A 20,430-nucleotide genomic window follows, 5' to 3' on the forward strand; every position below is an offset into this window, starting at 1 on the left:
TGGTTGATCAGTGCAGTGCAGCAGGGTTTACTACCCCTTTAAGCCTCTGAAAGGGGGGAAAAATCCTTCTTGACTCCAAGATGTAATGGGACCAGTCCCTGGATCAACTTGTACTATGAGCTATCTTCCATAAACCGTTCTGTATTCCCTCACTTGCTAAACACCATCCAACCCCTTCTTATACCTATCTAATGTATCAGCAACCTGTATTCTCTCACTTGCTAAACACCATCCAACCCCTTCTTATACTTATCTAATGTATCAGCCTGTACAACTGATTCAGGGAGACAATTCCGCATCTTCACAGCTCTCACTGTAACAAACCCCTTCCTAATATTTAGTAGGAACCTCTTTTCTTCTATTTGGAATAAAGGACATCACTAACATTAGTGTGAATCAAGTTTGTGTGGTTTGAATCGAGTTTATGTGATTTGAAGTGTGGCAGTGTGGGAGGGTATGTTGCATGGTTTCTCTAGGTCATTGACAATAATAGAAATTATAGCTATAACTTTATGGGTGTCTTTTTCACCCTTATCTGCTGTTACTATAAAAAAAAAAAAAACAACGGAGAATTTTGTGTGATGTAAGAAACTTTTCTGAGGCCGTTGCATTCACCGATTGAGTATTTTCTTTTAGCTTTCCTGTGACATGGCTGACAAAAGAAAAAAACTTAGCGGGTTTGCATATCGCAAGCTTGCCAAAGAAAAAGCTAGAAAGCAAAGTAATGAACTGGAGCATACACGAAGAATGGAGACCTACTTTGAGAAAGCTAGTAGAGTAGATCTTGATGTTATACCTGAAGAGGTTGAATCTTCTGAGTCACCTTGTTCTTCATCTTATGTAAGAACAACAGATATTACAGAGGAAACCTCACACAAGGAAGATGTTTCTGCAGAACAGGCAGATAATTCAACCTTAATGACAACTGCTGAAGGAAATCAAGAAGAACCATGTGAGGAAATCTCTTCACCAAGTTCAAGGATTCTTGAAAATAAGAGTTTTGAGGATAACCTAAACTTTTCTTCTGATCCTGTTGACTGGGATAAACAGAATGAAAAGCTGAAAGATTTCTTAGCTTTTCATGGTGTCAATCAAAACAAGGAGGCCGACTTCTCATCATCCGTCAGGCACTATTCTAACAAAAGCAGGTGTATGTCTGATACACTGTTTAAAAGTGAACGGCCAAACTGAGAATCTATACCACGACCATGGCTAGTATATTCTATTAAGAGTAAGAAGATTTTTTGTGCAGCTTGCTATCTATATAGTGGAATCAGCATGTTAGCACATGAAGGATTCAATGATTGGAAAAATGCATCCATTCGACTAAATGAACATGAAGAGTCAAAGTTTCACAAAGACTGTTATTTGCGGATGCATAACAGGGCAAAAATTAGCGGCAGAGTTGACCAGCTTTTTCTTGAGAAGCAAAATCAAGAAATAGAATACTGGAGGAATGTCTTAAAAAGAGTTGTTACGGCTGTGATAGCATTGTCATCGCAAGGTTTGCCATTCAGAGGTACAGATGAAAAATTTGGGTCACTTACAAATGGCAATTACTTGATGCTTCTAGAAGCAATAGCTGAACATTAGGGATGTAGCGAACTGTTCGCCCGCGAACTAGTTCGCGCGAACTTCGACCGTTCGCGTCTGCCGAATGTTCGCGAACATTTGGGAACGTTCGCATTTTGAGTTCGCGTTCGATCGTTCGACCATTCGACCATTCGAATTCCTTCGACCGCTAAAAATCGAACGATTTCCATTCGTTCGAACGATTGTAAGCATTCGATCGAATGAAAAGCATTCGATCGAATGGCTTCGATAGTTCGATTCGAATGAAAATCCTTCGATCGAACGCTTAAAATCCTTCGATCGTTCGAATCGAACGATTTTAGCGGGTGTTCGAAGTTCGCGAACTGTTCGCGAACGTTCGCATTTTTTGCCGGTGTTCGCGAACGGCGTTCGCGAACACCAAATCGGCAGTTCGCTACATCCCTACTGAACATGACCCCTTTCTGGCTGAGCACATCAAGAAGTATGGAAACACTGGTTCTGGCAGTACATCATACTTGTCCAAAACTGTATTTTATGAATTCATTGATGTTATAGCCTCCAGTGTGCTAGAAGTTATCATAAATTAAGCAAAGCAAGCAAAATATTACTCAATAAGTGTTGATTCAACTCCAGATGTATCGCACACAGACCAGCTTGCCTTCGTTATTCGCTATGTTAACAATGATGGCATCCCCAAAGAAAGGTTCGTTAAATTCATTCCAAATGTGGGTCATAAAGCTGAAAATTTGTTCAGTGCAGTCATGGACACTCTGAAAGAATACCATATTGATATAATGGATTGCAGAGGACAGTCATATGACAATGCTAGCAACATGTCAGGTACCTATTCTGGTCTTCAGGCTCGAAATAAACAGGTGAATCCTCTAGCTGTATACATCCCATGCCCTGCACACTCGCTAAACCTTGTTGGAACTAGTGCTGCAGAAAGTTGCAGGGAAGCAGTTTCTTTATTTTACATTCTGAAACAACTATACAACTTCTTCTCTGCATCCACTGCAAGGTGGGAAGTGTTGATCTCTCATTTACAGCAGAAGGCTACAGTAGTTAAGAATTTATCTACTACGCGGTGGTCAGCAGTGATTCATGCCTCAGTCTGAGAAGATCATGGAAGGAGATCATAGAAGCACTGGATGCAATAGACGATGATGTTTCTCAAACACCAACAACTCAAAATGAGGCTGCAGGAGTTAGCAAAAACTTGCAAAAGTTAGAGACTGCCATCATGACAGTATTTTGGAGCTTCATTTTAAAGCGGTTTAATGCTGCAAGCAAACGCTTACAGTGTGTGAATATTGACATTGGTACAGTTGTAAAGCTTTATGATGGTCTCACCACACTTGTGCAAGATACCAGGGATGAATTTGAAAGGTTTGAGAGAGATGCTAAGGAATTATCTGGGCTAGAAGATTATGATTCATCTACTGCAAGACCAAGAAAGATAAAATTGCCATTTGATGTCAGCCCCCAAGGACACATACAACTAAGCCCAAGAGATAAATTCAGGGTTAATACTTTCCTCCCTATACTGGATAAACTGTCCCATGAGCTTAGAAGGAGAGAAGAGGCTTATAAATCACTGAACAGTAATTATGGCTTATTTGAAAATATGAGCATGCTTAGCAATGAGGATTTGCTTGCCCAAGCAAATCATCTGTGCAGTCAGTACCCAAATGACTTGGATGACAAACTGCCTAATGAATGCCTGCATCTCTGCTCTCATTTAAAATGTATTGGTGCCCTGGACATCACTGTATCTCAGCTGCTGAAAACCATTGTTGAAAACTCACTGGAAGTGATTTACCCAAATGTGTATGTAGCATTACGCATTTTTCTTTGCACACTTGCAACAAACTGCAGTGCTGAAAGATCATTTTCTTGCTTAAAAAGAGTGAAAAACTACCTGAGATCTTCTCTTAGTGAAGAAAGGCTAAACAGCTTTGCTCTACTTGCAATTGAAGCTGAGATTGTCAGAAAGTTTTCTTATGATAACCTCATTGATAAGTTTGCAAAGATGAAAGTTAGTTCTAAAAGGCTTTGTTAATCCTTTTCAGATTTTCTCAGACTACACTTTCATGTTATTTTTTTTTTTTTACTGTATTTACTAATATACATATTGGTTATATTTAAAAGTTATTTATGGTTTCATACATAATTATTTCCATTTTATTGTCTGTGTTATTTTATTTTGCATAAATGATTGGATAAAGATTGGCTTCCAGAAAATGCATGGGGGGGGCGGCACAGTAGCTGGGCCTAGGGGGCAAGAAGGGTAAATCCGGCCCTGCTTATGTTAAGCATCCACAGCATTAGTAACTGTCTTTTAGATATAGCAATGAGATCACGATGAGCAATAGTGATGGGTGAATTCTCGAAATAGTGAAAATTTGCCAAAATGGAAAGTCAATGGGCGACAAAACATTTTTTTGATGCACAACAATTTTTTGCACCCAATAGAGTCGATGGGCGTCATTTTCATGGAGAAACTTGGCAAAAAGTTTCTCTTATCACTAATAAGCAACTGTTTAAAATGATCGCCATTTTAATAATCAGTAAAAAAAAACAAGCCAAAACTGGTATTACAGCCAAAATATGGTTCCTTCCAACTTACATGTGCAGTTGAGGGGATAATTTATCCACTGCCATTTTAGCTCGTACATAAATGCTCACTGGTGTTACTTCTGTCAACTAATTTCTTAGGGTACTTACCCCACCCATGTAATATTTGGCGTTATCGCAGCACGCATTCGCACGTTTGCGAGTATATTTGCGCTAAGCGGAATGCAATATTTTTCGCACAGATATATTACATAGGCACAAAACAGTAGCAAACGCAAAAATAACATGAGTCGCGCAATGTAATGGTTTGTAATAGTGTTTGCGAATACATTAGCTTTTTGCAATTACGCTTAGCGCATGATTGGTTTTGTTGGCATTGTATCCATGGGCAGGGTAGTTAACAATCGCACTATGCACTACTAATTACTACATTGCAGTTGGAGTATGTGGGTGTTTTTGTTGGCCTTTTTCTATTCGACATGTATGCAAAGCTTCAAGATTTCTTAAATTTGCAGCCAAGTTGTAGCAATAGTACTGGTGAGTTAGCACCCATTACAGATGACAGTGCTGTGGCTATAAACCCAGTTTTAAATGATGACATTCTTGAGGAAGGATTAAGCAAAAAGAAGAAAAAAGCAGTTCCTGTGGATAACTTTTCAAGGTTAAGAAAACATCGCTTTTGTCAAGAGGAGCTGGATATTTTAGTAAATGAAGTAAGTGTTTTTTTTGTAATTATTGTAAGCTATTGTTGAATGTGGAATTTCATATTAATAGTTGAACAGTTTTTGGCCGTTTCGCCAATTTCGTGCGAAATTCGCGAATTTTTCGGCGAAGCGAAACGGCGCCGGCGTCTCGTTTTTGATGCTGGCGCCCGTTTTTTCGAAAAAATTTTTTGACGCAGGCGAATTTTTTCCGCGAATTTTCGCAGGCGTTTCGCGAATTCATTCGCTGGCGGCGAATCGCGCAAATTCGCTACAAATTCGCGCCTGGCGAATAAATTCGCCCATCACTAGTAATGAATGACAATTAATATAAAATGTAGACAAATGTCTCAGAACAACCTTTTTAGGGCACTTACACACAGGTGTTTTGAGCTGTGCACTTCTTTTCTGGTGTTATGTGTTCAGCTGTAGGGAGAACTGCTGCTGAGCACATGAAATGGGAACACAGGGGAGTGTAGCTACAAACACCTATGTGTAAAGTTCCTTAAAAAGCCTTTAATTTGCAATTGGTCTTTGTTTTTGAATGTATTATCAATTATGTTTTTGGTTTCTGGTGAACATTTTTGCATCCGAAACTAAGACTCCACAACAAAATGTTCACCAGAAACAGGAAATACAATTGATCATACATTCAAGAACAAAGACCAATTGCAAATTAAAGGCTTTTTAAAGAGGTTGTTCAGTGGCAAATGGACTTCATGTTTTAGTAATTTGTGCTTTATGAATTACTAAGCTTTTAATTCTGCTGCTGTCCAAAATGCAAATTAAGTTGTCTGGTTGCTAGGGTCCAAATTACCCTAGCAACCATGTACTAATTTGATTAGGAGACTGGGCTACAATTAGGGGGCAATAAAATCTAACAACATTAATAATACATTTGTAGCCTCACTCAGCATTAGTTGTTATAGATTGTGGGCAGTCACCCCTATTTGAAAACTGTAAACAGTCTGACGTAGAAGCCAAATAATTCTAATTAATATAGTAATTAAATAATGTAGACAAATGGAATAGTTGCTTTGCATTAGTCATTCTACTACATATAAAGTTAACTTGAAAAGTGAGCCAATGCTTTAACATATATGGTTAATTGTATATGGTTAGTACACCTAGACAAATTGAGTGGAAATTTTTTTTGTACTTTTATTTTATAACCAATTTTATAAGCATGTATGTAATACTTTAAATTATGGCCTGAAAATGTTTATTTTTTATTTCTTAGGTGAATCGCAATTACCGCCGTTTGTATGGAGACCTGGCTCAGAAAACCTCTGGACTTATAAAGAACCAAATTTGGATGGCTATTTTAAATAAAATAAATGCAGTTGGTGTTACTACCCACACAGTTAATGACATTAAAAAACGATGGCTTGATTTAAGGAGAAGAGCTAAAGATAAAGTTACAAGTAACTATAAAGAAATGACAAAAACTGGCGGTGGATTACCACAATTGAGTCAGTTATCTGAAAATGATGAATTAGTATTAGAGACAATCAATCCGGTGCAAATAGTTGGTTTATCAAATTTTGACACTTCACGAAGAAGTAGTGAAGGTAATCTTTGTTTTTTATTTAAAACATTAATAATATTTTTAATTAGAATTTTTAGTTTTAAAATTTGAACTTTTACTGTGTATTTAATTGTACATTAATATTGAAAGGTATAATCAAGGGGGGTAGCATTTCAGTTCTGCAATGTGTTAAATATTACCTTCTAATTTCATTTGGTGTGGTTCAAGTCTGTATCATTTGTGCTGCTTCATGGATTCTCTATTTTCAATTATAGTAACAATTATTAAAGGGGAATGAAACCCCTAGATGCAAACTCAAAACCACCACCCCACTGTAGGCCCTCCTCCCCCTGCCCTACCTCTCCCCTTGGGCTATTGGCCCTAAGTCCCTACTTCCCCCATAATGCAGGTCCCCTCCAGCGATGTTCACAGGGGCCATCTTCTCTTCCCTGTGAACATCGCTGGAGTGGACCTGCATTAAGGGGGAAGTAGGGACTTTGGGCCAATAGCCCGAGAGGAGAGGTAGGTGGGGGGTGGAGGGTTTGGTTTTAGCGCTGGGGGTTTCATTCCCCTTTGATGCTTCACATATTTTTTTATTCTCAAATATATATAGGGGTAACTGATAGTCCTTAAAGAGCTTGTTCACCTTTAAACAACTAGTTGTTTTCAGATAGATCACTGGAATTAACAACTTTTTATAATTACTGGCTATTTTCTATTTGTAACCGTTTCTCTAATATTAAAGTGTAAAGTGTCATTTTTCACTTTCTAAAGAACTGTTCTAAACTGATACATTTAGTTGATACATTTCTTATCTTTGTCCCTGCTGAGCAGAATCTCTGGGTTTCATTACAGGCAGCAAAATTGTATCAGTTTAGAGTCTGCGCCTGAATTACTGAGCTGCCAGACTCAAACACCACAGACACCAACATTCAAATTTAAACTTAGATTTTGGGAGAACAGTAAAAGATAAATAATGGAAAGTACATGAAAAAACAACTGAACTGAAAAAGAGTGTTTTGAAGGTGAACAACCCTTTTAAGCAAAAGCAACCAAACAGCACGACACATGTACTGAATACCTATTAGAAAACTAATTGGTTGCTATGAGTTACTGCATCTGGCCAACCTTAGTGCCTTGTTTTGCACGCTGTTGTCACGTTTAAGAATATAAGCATTCCCTAATTTACAATAGTGAAGTACTATTTTGGGTGAGAAATGGATTAAAATATAAACTTGTATTTTCGATCTGGCCTTAAAATGGTAGCAAATGTTAATTTGATTTTATATATTTTCCCCACAGATGCCATTTTGGATGAGGTTGATTCAGATGTAATAGGTGAAAATTCAATGTATAGTATGGACAATGATAATATGGAGTTTTCATTCATTAATGATGAAGATAATACCCAGATGACTCAGGTATCTGATACACCTCAAAACATACCTCATGAATATGATGACTTGAACATTCTAAGTAGCCATGTAAAATATACCCAAGAAGCCATTTCAGCAATCAATAACTTTGAACAAACGTTTCAGAAAGAAATGTGTGATTTGAAGTTTTGCCTTCAGAATAATGCAATGAGATTGGAAAGCTTACTAGTGTGCTGGCAGAAAGAATAAAACCTACTAAAACATTTACAGATGCACAATGCCAAATGAAAGCAACAGATGTAGAACAGGATTCTACAGCCGATGAAATCTGTAATGAACTTCAATTACAACTGACCCCGTCTCCTGTTTCAATCAATTTATTTGATGAAACTGAAATACAAAATTCTGAAATACAAAATTCTGAGGTCAATGACAGTGTAAAAAATGCAAAAAAACAAGCAAATGCCATCCAAAATCTAACAAAAAAGTAATTTGTTCAAGGACACCAACAGAAAGAAGGAGGTGTTGCCCTCAACGGTTTCTGCTAGATGTGAAATCTGAGCTTTCTAAAAAAAAAAAAATTTCTTTGATTTTATTTGCTAAACACCAATGAGTGTTGTTTGCAAAAAGGTTGTTTGTAGTTTCTTGTCATTGCTAATGTTTGTATAGCAAGCAATTTATTGTAGTAAATAATATAAATATTACCCTTTTCTGTTTTTGGTTTTTTTTAAGCCAATTTACTATAGAATAATCCCAAATTTTGTAATTGTGAATATTACAGTTAACTGATGTTTGTACACTACATTCAGTTTTCTTAAATGCAGTATTTGTAAAGTTTATGTAAAGAAATATTAGTCAAATAAATGTTAACTAGAGTGCATCAATTGCCTTGTGTATTTTTCCCAGTTGGTGTCAAGTTGGCAAAACAAACTTCACAAAAAAAAAAAAAAAATTCTGGCTCGACAGTTCTCCAAACTCAGAAAACTCCAAAGACCAATGTTCTAAAAGTGGGTTTTTAGTACAAGTACTATACTATAAAGATATTTTACAAAATGAATAGTAACAGAGAATTTGAATTTTGTAATATCTTGTCATTGTAGATTTGCTTTTAACATTTACATTTCAAAAATGAACCCAGTTTTTTTATTTGAAAAAAAATATTTATTTTCACAATGATTATAAAATAGTACTTTCACGAATGTCTTAATTATTTTTTTAACAATTATCTATTTAACAAATTGCCACATTATATTTGAAACATTATTGAAATGCAACATATACTTCTCTCACTTACACCCCGTGTTATGAATGGCAAGATATACTTCTCTCGCTATGTTACAATTTTAAAATAAATATAATTCAAAATATTTAACGATTCAAGAAAATTTGAATTGTTAAATGCAGCAAATTTAATGAAAGAGAAAATATAGTTTCTACTACTTTAAATTTTTAAAGAGACACATTGGGGGTCATATATAAGCAAAGGCCATATTTACACCTGGGTAGTAACCTATGGCAACTAATCAGATGCATGCTTTTATTGTTTTACCTGCAGCTGGGAGCAAAATCAGTGATTGGTTGCTATGGGATACTACCTAGGTTGAAAATAGAACCAGTGTTTTTAAAATGAGCACAATTGTGTTCATCCATTACAGTAAAACTCACATATTCCAAACTATTTTAATGTGCATTTCAAATCAAAGCATGAGGCATTTAAACATGATGTTATTTTTAAACATTTTCACTTAGTTTTTGTCAAAAATTTTACTTCGAAAAATGGCATTGTACTAATTACAGAAGTTTTGAAGAACATTGTTAGTAATAAACACTTGCATAAATTTAACATTTTGAATTAAAACACAAAAAAGTTTAATGCAGACGTTTCAGAGCTACAATATATTGTTGCATGGTGCGCGTCATACATGTCATCTGGTGTAAATAGCGAAGGCAAGTTGGATTGTGGCAATGTTTGGATTGTACACAACTTTCTTTCTTTTTTTTTTCCAAAGGTTGATTTTTATTGGCATGAACATCTTCTACATACAGTTGTGTAATGTCTTCTGAGATCTTTTCTATAAGAAATTAAATACAAAGTTTTTCTTTTGTTTTTTTTTTTAAAAAAATTTGAATTTTCAAACTGAACATAACAGTAAAATATCTCTTTCAAAATGTAATGGTTTCATCTGAAGCAAATCACAAAGAACAAAATAATAAAAACAAAAATTACTGTAATTTGTTTTGCATATCATTTTAAAATAAATGGGGAATACATGATTTCACAATGAATTAACAAGTTCTTCACCTTTTGTGCACAATGATTTTTAGAAATATATTTATGCTCTGAAAGTATAATTTACAGAAAATTAGGTACCAAATGTGTGGCAAAGACTAAATTACAACCATTGTACAAATTATAAAAATAACCACACATTTGATTAAAAAACAACCAAGAAAATGTTTGTGTGCTTAAAGGGCACCTATCGTGTAAAAAGGTTACCCCCAAACAAATTTGCGGGCTGATAGAGCCTGCATTCCGGTTGGGGGTACTTTTTTTTTTTTTAAATGCCCCCCACCAGGACCGGCAAGCTCGCACTGGGAGGGAGCTCTCGGTGCAGGCCGCCATGACAGTAGGAGTGCATGCGTGTTTGTCAGCTTGTGACGTCACGCGCATTAAGAAAAGAGGCCCCAACAGTGACAACTTTTCTTAATACACATGATGTCACAAGCTGACAAATGCTTATGAGCTCCTACTGTCATGGTGGCTCACACCGAGAGCTCACTTCCGGTGCGAGCTTGCCGGCGATGGCAGGGGACATTTTTTTAATAAAAAAAAAAAAAATAGTACCCCCAACCAGAATGCAGCCTCTATCAGCCCGCCCATTTGGTTGTGGGATCACTTTTTTATACAATAGGTGCCCTTTAAACCAGTGTCTCTAAAAGAAACAAATGTATCAGAAGGGACAGAAGACAACACCTAAGAACTTTGCTGTGCAAATATTGAAATTGTGGAAAAGCCAAAATGACTAGTTCCTAAGGGTAGTTATGATCTACCTAATAAGTATTTCATAGTTTATTTCTAAATGTGTATTCTGACATAACATTATTCTACTTACCGTTGGATGAATTTCCATCAGACAAATTGATGATATTCTGCATTTCCACAGACTGACCTTGACAAGAGTAGTTAGACTTTTCTAGATTAATGAAGGCTAGAATGCAAATGTAAAAACAAAACTATCAACACACTATTTAATTGATATAAAACTTGTCCAGCTTTTTATATGTACTGTTTTTTGAATTTATTAAGACAAACAAATACAACAATTGAAAAATTGAATACTGAATTTGAATAAATGAAAATTTCACAAATGCCACAAGAACAAGTTACAGAAATGTTGCCTGTTGCAACCTAAATTTTACAATTAAACATGTATTGATTTTAAATGTGTATTTTTGAAAGGCCAGAGTAGAAAGATGAGTTATACAAAGTAATAACAATAATAATTTCTTAGCCTTTGCAAAACATTTCCATTTTTGAAGAGCTCAGCAATACCTATTTGGAAGCAGCAAAGAGTTATTTGAAAAAGAATTCTATTTATGTAAATTTCATAAATGATTCCTGGATAAAAGCAGTAAGAAGGTAAAAATTATATTCAAAATTAACCAAATATAAAAAAATATTGAATAGTTGCTTACAGTTAGCCATCATAAAGCATATTTAACATTAATGTAAAGGTGAACCACGAATTTAACCTCAATATTATTGCTAGTCTTGGAAAAAGCACAACAAACAAATGTACTGTGCTTAATGTGTGTGAGGTTTCTTTTCCATCAGTTGTTGAAGAGGTCTCTTTTTTGTTAAAGAGTGAAGAGGTTTCTTTTTCGAAAGACTTGGAAGAGGTCTCTTGTTCATTGGAAGTCTTGTTTGAATTTCGTTTTTCAAGATTCTTGTCCGATAATGATTTCTGTTTAAAATGTTTATGCTTCTGAGAATAATCATCTATATGGGGAAAAGATTAGATTTTAAAATTGTATATGCATTTTAAAAAGTAACAATACAGCTTTTATACAGGTGCCCTAACCTATAACAACCAATAAGTAAATATAATTTTGTCTAGATTATAAAATTTGGGCCCTTTAATGAAAGAGTATTCAAATATATATGGAAATATTGTAACTTAGCATTTAAAATTGGCCCTTAACCTATAAAGATAATTTACACGAAACAGTATATTATTAAAATTAATAAAAGATGATGTTTCTTTACACATGTTCATCACCTTTTCAAAACTATGGTCATATTATTGAAGATAGCAAGTTTACACAGGTGCAATAAAGCATAAATAGCAATTGAAGTTAACCTGTTTAAAGGGGTTGTTCACCTTTGAGTTAACCTTTAGTATGATGTATAGAGTGACATTCTGAGACAATTTGAAATTGGTTTTCATTTTTTATTATCAGTGGTTTTATAGTTATTTAGCTGTTTGTTCAGCAGCTCTCTGTTTTTGCAGTGTCAGCAATTTGGTTTCTAGGGTACAGATTACCCTAGCAACCCTACATTGATTTGAATAAGAGACTGGAATATAAATAGGAGAGGGACTGAATAGAGTGATAAGTAATAAAAAGTGGCTATAACAATACATTTGTAGCTTTTAAGAGCATTTGTTTTTAGATGGTGTCAGTGACCCCCATTTGAAAGCTGCAAAGAAACCGAAGAAAATTGCAAATCATTAAAACAAACTATGAAAAATAAATAATGAAGACCAATTGCAAAGTTTCTTTAAATTAGCCCTTCTACAATATTCTAAAAAGTTAACTTGAAGGTGAACCCCCCTTTAAGGGAAAAGAATCATAAATGTATTAAATTAAAAATATCCCATTTAAACATTTTTTAAAAAAGGAATACAGACTTTGAAATATATCTGAATAATGAAAACATCATTACCATAGTCCTTAGTCTAGAGATCACTCCCAACTTTCAAGGTATCCTTCCAGGCATCTCCCCCTCCTCCCCCCTTATCACTGACCAGGCTTAGCAGCATGTTCATTCACAGAACTGAAGGCCAAATTACAAAGTAGCAGTATTTGAAAAAAATATCTTCTCGTAGTTTTACATTTGTTGAAGGGCTCAGTTACCCCCAATTTATAAACAGAATAGTTTTTATTTTTATATTGACTTTTTGAAAAAAAATTTTTTTTAAAAACTGAAACAATGATAAATGATGATTATTCGTTAAAGGTCACCTATTGAGAAAAACAGTTACCCCCCAACCAAATGCGTGGGCTGATAGAGCCCACATTCTGGTTGGGGGTACTGGTGTTTTTTTTTAAAAAAAAAAAGGCCCCCACCAGCACGCTTGCACCGGGAGGCCATGACAGTCTCTGTGCATGTGCATTTGTGTGCGCGTGATGACATGCGCATTAAGAGAAAGGTACTAACACTGACCGCTTTTCTTAATGCGCATGCACATAACGTCACGTGCACACAAATGCGCAGAGACTGTCATGGCCTCTCGCACCGGGCGCTCCCTCCTGGTGCAAGCGCGCTGGTGGGGGGGCTTTTTTAAAAAAAACAAAAAAAACAAACAGTACCCCGGCCCCAACGGGAATGCAGGCTCTATCAGCCAACACATTTGGTTAGGGGTAACCGTTTTTCATGATAGGTGGCCTTTAGGTTCATTTTCACTATGTTATGAAATGGAAGTTTCTAAGCAATTTTTCAATGCCCTTCATTTCATAGTTCCTACATGAATTGCCCTCTTCTTCTGACTCTTTGCAGCTTTCAAAAGGGGGTAATTGTGCCCTTCCACAAATGAAAATCTCTGTAAGCCTACACATATTGTTATTTGTACTTTTCAATACTGCTCTCTTTGTTCTGCTCCTATCCAATTCATAGATATGCTTTGTTGCTAGGGAAATTTAGACCATAGCAACCATATTTCAGAAACTGCCAAACTGAAGTGCATCAACTTATAAAGACAAATAAATAATTATAAAAACAATTAAAGGAACAGTTCAGTGTAAAAATAAAAACTAGGTAAATAGCTAGGCTGTGCAAAATAAAACATGTTTCTAATATAGTTAGCCAAAAATGTAATCTATAAAGGCTAGAGTGACTAGATGTGTAACATAACAGAATACAACACAACTTCCAGCTTTTCAGCTCTCTAGTTAGTCAGCGACTTGAAGGGGGGCCACATGGGACATTTCTGTTCAGTGAGTTTGCAATTGATCCTCAGCATTCAGCTCAGATTCAAAAGCAACAGATATGACCCATGTGGCCCCCCCTCAAGTCTGTCATTGGTTACTGCCTGGTAACCAGTCAATGTAAACCAAGAGAGCTGAAAAGCAAGAAGGTGTTCTGTTCTGTTATGTTAGACTTACAGTCACTACAACCTTTATACATTACATTTTTGGCTAACTAACTATATTAGATACATTTTTTATTTTGCACAGCCTATTTACCCAGTTTTTACTTTTATACCAAACAATTCCTTTCAAATGCAAATGATTTTTGAATTAAAATGTCTACATGAAACCAAGTTATAAAAAAAAAACCATAAGTACTGTTCCCAACGTGATATAGTTCGCACAGCGATAGTCGCAAAAAACCGAATATAATTTCGCTAAATTCGCCGCAGGTTTCTTTTCCAACTCACAAACTTTACAGTTTTTTTTTCTTAACTTGGACTTTATTAATGTTAATTAGGCACTCACATTTCTAACAATAACTCATCAAAATATTCTTAAGTAATGAACATTTTTTTAAATAGTTTCTTAATAAAAACTTAACAACGAAGATTCTTTTCAGGAACCTAGAATAGATTGGGTTACCCCTCCTTTTTAAATCAGAAAGACGTTTTTGCAGCTGACCAACAGATCTTTTAACTCCAAATTTTTCTTGCATTTCCCTGGATATCCGACGCATAATTCTATGCTTCCTGAGTGCCACATTCCCTTCGTCCTTCTCCTTAGACTTGTATCGGCTCTTAGCAAGGCCTCTCAGGAGAAAAATGATCTCTTCATGGGAGAACCGCACTGCACGATCCTTCTGGTTCGCCATCTTCCTGACGTCACGCGTCTTTCCGGAAGTACACAGACAGGAAAGTACACAAACAGGAAGTCGACGTGCGACTTTATTTTCGAATGTCACATAACATTTATATTCACAGAGCGAATATAATAAGCGCACTAATACAGAAATAACCTAAAAATAATTTTATAGCATGTTAATGGTGAGTATTTGTTCGCATAGCGAACACAACAAATGGCTATTTCAGTAAATTAAAAGGAACATTTTAAACGCAACTTTTGTATGTATTACAATAACCATAAGTTTTTTTGGTTTTTTTTTTAAATATAGTCAAGGAAAATAGTTGTACAGGTTGCTAGGCCTGCTTAACATAGTTATCAAACTGAGAAAAAACATAGCCAAATTGCAACAAGTAACTCTCATTCCTCTCAGAAATCTTTTAATAGGACAATAATAACTTCAAATAATATATTGTGACAATTGTCAATTAGTAATCAGGTATAATAAGATTATTAAACAACTTTTTCCACTTTGTAATAAGTATATCACTAGGTTTACAATTGAAGAAAACAGGTTTCTAAGGTTTAATTTACCCTACCAACCATACTCAGATTCCAATGAGAGACCATAATATGAGAGGCCAAAATAGATAGATGAGTAACAAAAAGTATCAAGAGCAATTCATTAGTCTAACAGAGCATTTTTTTAGGAGTGGTCAGTGACCCTCAATACAAAACATGAAACAAACAAAAGAAGATGGCAATTTAAAAAATAATCATAAAAATACCAGTTAAATGTTGCTTAAAATTAGTAATTTCATCATAGTTAGTATGGCTAAAATAAGTTGGTACCAATCTAAGTAAACTTTTATGTTATAGAATATCTAATTCTGAGCCCATTTACATTTTTCTCACTCCTGCAAACAAATGGGGGTCACTGACCATATAAAAAACAAATGTGGTCTTTAAGGCTACACATGTATTGTAATTACTATTTTTTATTACTCCTCTTTCTGTTCTGGTCCTGTCTTATTCATGTCAAATTATTGAAGCAAGGGAAATGTAGATCCCAGCAACCAAATTTCTGAAAATGCATACTATAGAGCTGCATAAATAAAAGCCAAAAGTATTAACTAATGACTCAAAAACCTAATGCAAATCTCTCACTATATCACTCACTATATCACTCACCCAAAGGAGCTGCTGAAAGATGCAATAAAAAGTGACTATTAAGTAGGCTGGTGGGGGATGTTTGGACTAGTAAGAATGGAAGGACCTATTTTTAATCACAGTCCAGTCCTGCTCTACATCTAACAAACAGCTAAACTCCAATGCCTATCTAGGTGCGATCTGACTTGCTTCACAAAAACGCAGATTTATGAAAAATACTGGGAAACAATATGGTCCCTTTGAAGTTTTGCATGATGAGAAAGTATGACCTCTCTGTGCTGCTCTTCAGTCACTGCAGTGTCACAGTCAAACTCATTGTCATTCTCATGTTCTATGCAGATGTTGTGTAGAATGCAGCAGCACATTATAATTTCACACACTTTTGCAGCATCATAAAGTAGCATGCCACCTGTAACATCCAAACATCTGAAGCGGCTTTTTAAAAGTCCAAAAGTGCGTTCAATTGTGTTGCGGGTGCGGATGTGAGCATAGTTATAACGAAGTTGTGCTGGCGTAGTAGCATTAATAAATGGAGTCATAAGCCAAGTCGTGAGTGGATATCCTCTGTCTGCTGTTTAAAAAATACAATGAACATTATGAAGTATTATAGCCTTTAGATGGGAGATTGCACAATTTTGAAATGTTACACATCACAATAAGAAAGTGTTTTTGTTAAATATAAATCTTCAAGTGCACCATAACCCAAAATCTAAGCCCACCAGCTTCAGTTTATAAAAAGAAATACAATGGATGAAATTAATTATTTATTTGCTAGCAAAACTACAATGCTGATAAACTGCCCATCTACTAGAAACACAACTTAGATTAAACTTTTAAAAATATATATACACATTATAGAGAGATGTAGATAGATAAATAGATGATAGATAGCCTGCAGATAAACAGAGACAGAAAATCACAGCCTAAGCTGCCATCAGCCTTCTTCACTTGCTCCTTAACCAGTGTGACAAGCTAAATGAGCTTTTGTTAACAAGACACGAGTATGCATTTCAGTGTGAATATAGTTTGCATTTGGCAGCATCCATAATGATGCACTGCATCAAACAGCAAACAATATATAAAGGTGATGACAGTGTTGGAACTAATTCTAGCTTGTATTTATCCAGAGATTCATCCCCTTATATTATTAGGTTAAAGAAACTAATTTGATCATTTTAGTTCAGATACTCATATTTATTATGTTGAATTATTACTGATTAACATATTTCACAAACTTACCAAGCAGAATTCCAGGAGTAAATTCTCCAGAATCAAAACGATCATATATCCCGGAGATTTTGAATATATATGCATCATGTGTGGATCCAGGATACTTAGCCACGACGTCCATTATTTTTAAATTGGCAGCACAAATCATTTGAACATTTAAGGAATGAAAGCATTTTCGATTTCGAAAAACCTGCTCCATGTCCCTTGGAGGAGCAATATGAGTATGGGTGCAATCAATGCACCCGATAACATTTGGGAAATTAGCAAATTTAAAAAAATCTTGCTTCAGCTGTGTAACTGAGGCATTATCACTAGAAAAAATTATATATTTTGGTATCAGGTGCAGCATACCTTTTATGACTTTAGTCAACATTCTGCTACATGCAGATTGTGAAATGCCACCAATAATTGCAATTGAGTTTTGGAAACTCCCAGTTGCAAAAAAATTAAGAGCACATAGCAGACGAACATGGCCTGGTATAACATTGCCCCTCATAAATACAGGGTCAATGTATTCTTTAAATTCTTCGTATAGGGATAAAATTTGCCCTCTAGAAAGTCTATATCTAATTTTTATTTCATCATCAAATAACAGAGCAAGCTCAGTTCTGGGGTTAAATTTCCTCTTCTTCCTTTTTTTCACAAGCACATTGCACTGTACATTTTTAACAACTGATTTTTGGCGTTTAGCAAGTATGAGAAATGGTAATGAAGCATCCATACAAATACAAATACTGATAGTAGCTCAATCTATAACAAACGGTAAAAAACAAACACAATTTAAAAAATGACACATATTAGTCACTTGTACAAAACAAGGCAAATAATACTATTTAAAAAAAATGTAATAGTTTATACAGACACAATTCATGTAATAAAAAAACACATCAAAACAAATGGATTAGCAATTTGTTACATATAACTACAAGTTCAAACACGTCCAAATGAAAACCCAGCATCCATACACACACCTGTCCACACTTTCCCATAACTTATATATAAACATATCTATATTAACTGTACAATGTAGTTTCACAATAGCCATTGAAATTATCATCCAAGGCAATCTTAAAAGCATTAAAGGGGTGGCAACATATAACATGGCAAAATCCAAACAAATAATCCAATGGCCTTCATTATTTTTTTATAATAGTTTTCAAATGAATTGCCTTCTTTTTCTAAATCTTTCCAGCTATCAAATGGGTGGGGAGGGGGTCACTAACCCCCATCTTGAATTAAATTGTCTGACAGGCTACAAATTGTAACGTTAATTTTGCATTTTTTATACTCCACTTTCTGTCTAGACACGCTCCTATTCATAGTCCAGTCTCTCGTTCAAATCAATGCATTGTTGCTAGAGTAATTTTGACCCTAGCAACCACAAATCACTGTCCTCACTGTGAAGAACCACCTATGCTGCTTCAAAGTCCTTTTCTTCTAGTCTGAAGGGGTGGCCTCTGGTGATTCTCTTTATGGGTAAAAAGGCCCCCTGTTATTTGTCTATAATGATGTCCCCTCACAAGTGCCTTTTTTTCAAAAGAAAACAACCCCAACCTAGACAGTCTACCCTCATAATTCTTCCCTCTCCTTCTCATTTAGGACTGCTCCAAATGAGGCCTTACTAGGGATCTTTAAAAAGGCAAAAAAAAGTTTTCACTGCAAAAAAACGTAATAACCATATACATTTACCACATATAAAAACAAATGCTGACATTTATCTTTACCACATATAACTTGACCACATTTTTTAAATGACATGAAGAATAGCGAATAAACTTACGCGATGCGAACGGTGGAATAGCTCCACAAATATCTCTGCAAAAGTTGTACATCACCTTCTTCTCACAACGCTGATAGCAAAGTCACGTGAACACAATTACATTGCGATTAGATTGCGAATAACATTTGCACTGAACAGCGACTACAGACACGACTCGTTAAAAAACCAAGCGCAATATAAGCAATTTGCGATAAGATGTTTTATTACATTGATAGCGCAACAGCGCAATAACAAAAGTTCACAAAGTGGAGAGGAATGACGGACACAGTAGCAAATGTAGTTGAACAGTCGCAAAGCGAATTATTACATACCTACTCTCGCTCGCAAACTACTCGCAAATCGCTTTACGAACAGTTTATGCGATTGCGCGTGATATTACATTCCCCTATTAGGGTATAAAAGGAAACGCTTAAGGAAGAGAAACCCAAATGCATTTTACAGTTTGTTGGAAGACTACCCTTAATTCCTACTCTATGGGGCAAATTCACTAAGCGCCAAAAATGCGCTAGCGAAGGCTTCACCACACTTCACCAGGAATAGTTTTGCCAGGGCTACTCAAATTCACTCAAATCCGAAGTTGCGCCCAGGGAGGCAAAGAGTAGCGAAGTTGTGCTAGCGTTAATTCATCAAGCAAAGCGAAGTTAGGATAGCGATGGATAATATGAAGCATAAACTACATTACACTACACAATTCATTAATTGAAATAGAGGTCTTATATTGCCCTACACATGTGCCCACTGTATAGTTTAGGTGCCATATGTTAGGAAATATAGGGGGGGAAGGAGGGTACCCCAAAAAAAAATTTCGATCTTTTTCAGCCTATCACCCTGAATAATTTAAAAGACACCAGCATTTTTTGGGACTTGGAAAAAATGTAAACTATTTTTGAAAATCCTCCTATCTACTCTTTTGTACTTTGCCTGGTCTGAGCTGGTGAAGTCAAGTCTGGCGCAAGAGGTAACATTCAGTAAAATCCGCAAGTTAGTGAATTAGCGTAGTTACATCCCTTCACCAGAGCGCCACTTCGCCTGGCGTTAGGATGCGAAGTAGCGCTAGAGTAGGTCTTCACTAGCGAATTTATGCCAGCACCCGTTAGTAAATCGGCCTCTATATGTATTACCAAGTGGGTTCCCAATGATCAAATGCTTCCTAATTATGGATTCCCTGGTAACTTAGAAAACACTGGATTATTAATGGACTAAGTATGGAACATTTTCTATACTGTCAGCTTTCTGAAACTATAATAGGAATGCTAGGTAGCTCTTTTGGTAAAGCTATGGAAAATATGTGCCAGAAAACACTTAGAAATAACTGTCACAGCACAAGATCATACACAATGCCAGACAAAAGATCTTTACATTTACCTTACTAGACAGAACAAAAGCACTCAGCTCAGCTTATGCAGACAGCAGCAATACAGGACATATATAAAGCTGCCACTTCTCTCCCTTCCATTGCACTGAAACTTCCATTCAATCAAA

The 20,430-nt window shown here is 35.6% G+C and overlaps 1 pseudogene; it reads left to right on the forward strand.

The window, feature by feature from the left end:
* The first annotated feature begins 648 nt into the window (after positions 1 to 648).
* LOC121400693 lies at positions 649 to 3,616 on the forward strand (annotated as a pseudogene).
* Positions 3,617 to 20,430: the final 16,814 nt, after the last annotated feature.

Source organism: Xenopus laevis, chromosome 1L (genome assembly GCF_017654675.1).
Source record: "Xenopus laevis strain J_2021 chromosome 1L, Xenopus_laevis_v10.1, whole genome shotgun sequence".
NCBI classification, from domain to species: domain Eukaryota; kingdom Metazoa; phylum Chordata; class Amphibia; order Anura; family Pipidae; genus Xenopus; species Xenopus laevis.